This window comes from Pteropus vampyrus, unplaced genomic scaffold (assembly GCF_000151845.1).
Source record: "Pteropus vampyrus isolate Shadow unplaced genomic scaffold, Pvam_2.0 Scaffold18339, whole genome shotgun sequence".
Classification (NCBI taxonomy): Eukaryota; Metazoa; Chordata; class Mammalia; order Chiroptera; family Pteropodidae; genus Pteropus; species Pteropus vampyrus.
Window position 1 is genome coordinate 1 of NW_011907120.1, and position 2,258 is coordinate 2,258.

Genomic DNA, 2,258 nt, shown 5'->3' on the forward strand with positions numbered 1-2,258 from the left:
AAGGAAAGGCAAGGGAATTAATACTGCATGACACAAAGTGAGTGCCCAGTAATTTATCTGCATTCTCCCATGTAACTCTCAAAACTGCCCTGGGAAGTAAAAAAAAAAAAAAAAAATCTTTACCCTCACTGAGGTTCAGAGTGGTTAAAGAACTAGGTTAGGGTCCTCAGCTAGAATGAAGTAAAGCAGAACTCACACCCAAGACTGACATCAGAGCTGCATTCCTGACGTGACATGGACAGAGACCACCAGCCAGGGTAGAGGCTTCTGAGGATATTCTCCTTCCAGATTCTGTTTAAGGTCATGAGTCTTTCTCTCAGGAAACGAACTCCACATCTTTACTCACAGTTTTGCATACGTTTTATTTGGTTCATGAGATCCTCTTGAAGCCTACCCACGGGCCCCTCAGTTAAGACCCCTAAACTAAAAGAATGAAAGTGGCCGTCAGGTTGGCCTGATCAGCTTTCTAGGATGCGTTTGTACTGATTTTCCCTACTGGATTGGAAATTCGTATGCTCATGGAATCACCCAACCTTAAGATTCATTTAAAAAAGAATCGTGATTCTTGATATTATACATTCATCTAAGCATGGAATTATATAATTTTAGATTTTGAAATCAGAAAAGTCTTAGGATGTCAGAGTTAAAGGGGACCAGAGTAGAGATCAAGTTCACACATAATTTCATTCCACAACAACTCTGACAGGTAGGAAGTATCAGACACTGAGGCTAGGAGAAGGAACATAGCTTGCTCAAGGCCACCCAGTAATAAGATTTAAACCCTAGTTGCTGGCTTCAATGCCAGATCATTGGGTTAAAGACTCAATCAATAGAAGGAAAGCCATGCATGGGGACAGAAGGAGCATTTGTCGAACACTTATCATGTCACTCTCCCAATAACCCTGCAGAGCATTTTTATTTTATAAATGAGGAAAGAGGTTCAGAGTAGTGAGATAACCAGCCCAAGGTCACACAGCTAGGGGAGCATCAGTGACCGTATCCACTGCTGTATTTCCCTGATGTCATGAAGAAAGGAAATCATGGAGCAAGACCCTGCAATGTTTGGCTGATGCTTTTCCAGGGAGAGAAATTTAACTGACAGACACATATGCTCTGGTAGGTGGAGAGGTGATTGCTATCGTGGGCCTGGATGCAGTATCCCTCAGGATTCCCTGCCTCCCAGGCCTTCCCTTCTCTGACAAGTATCCAGCACCCTCTGGACAACTAATTTGGCTTCCATGTATCCTGAAGCTGGGAAGGGGTACTCTGGATGACAGACATGAATAAACCAACCATGGGAAGTGCACACTCCCCACTGTGTGAACGAGTTGGTGTTCTGAGGTCAAGGCCGTTTTTCCCCAAGAACCCGACCCATGGGGTCACTGGCCTCTTGCTCTAACAGCCCTAACTACCTTCTTTAACATAAATGCAGGTCCTCATTCACAGCCACATAAATCTTTTCGATTATTATTATTTTTTTTTAACACTTCATGAATTTGCATGTCATTCTTGCTCAGGGGCCATGCTAATCTCTGTATTGTTCCAATTTTGGTCTATGTGCTGCTGAAGCGAGCACAATTGTTTCAATGTTTTAACCAATCCTCGCTTAACATTGAAAACTTACAGTGCACACACATATACATTATTTCACTTAACCTCATTGCAACTCAGTGAGGCTAAGTATTAGTATATCCTGTTACAGATTAGGACAGTGAGGCCCAGTGAGGATATGTAACTTGCCCAAGGTGACACATCTAGTAAGTGGCTGAGCCAGGATTCAAACTCAGGTTTATCTGAATTCAAAGTCTGTTCTCATTGTATAACTTTGTACCTTTTCATAAGTATCTCTCATTCCCATAGCAGGGGTTGGAAAAGTTGAAGGTCCTTAATCCCTTCCTGAAGGTGAAGATGTTCACCTTAGCAAGGTTAGAGGACTTGCTGAAGGACGCCTTTCAGGATGATGTTGGTGCTGTCATCAGAATCCAGGTCCCCTGACTCCCAATCTAGAGGACACTTCCTCCCAGACCATATTGCCATTCCTGTCAGACTATGTAATTTCTTTTTCTGATTGGGACACGGAGCCAGCAGCCAATAAAGATCACAATCTGTCTGCCTGAAGTCTCCCTCTGTTATGAAATGAAGATTTTAAAAAGTGCATTTCATACAGGACCCAGGTTAAATCACACTTGCATGAGCTTCCCTGGTACAACTCCAGGTTCTTCTTGTCCCATGGATGACAGAACAAGGTGGCCGAGCAG

General features: G+C 43.2%; 1 non-coding gene across 1 annotated transcript; it reads right to left on the bottom strand.

Annotated features, from left to right (window-relative positions):
• Positions 1 to 1,472: 1,472 nt before the first annotated feature.
• On the bottom strand, positions 1,473 to 1,576 carry LOC111735190. The gene has a single exon (XR_002778710.1). It is a non-coding gene; the product is annotated as a U6 spliceosomal RNA (small nuclear RNA).
• Positions 1,577 to 2,258: the final 682 nt, after the last annotated feature.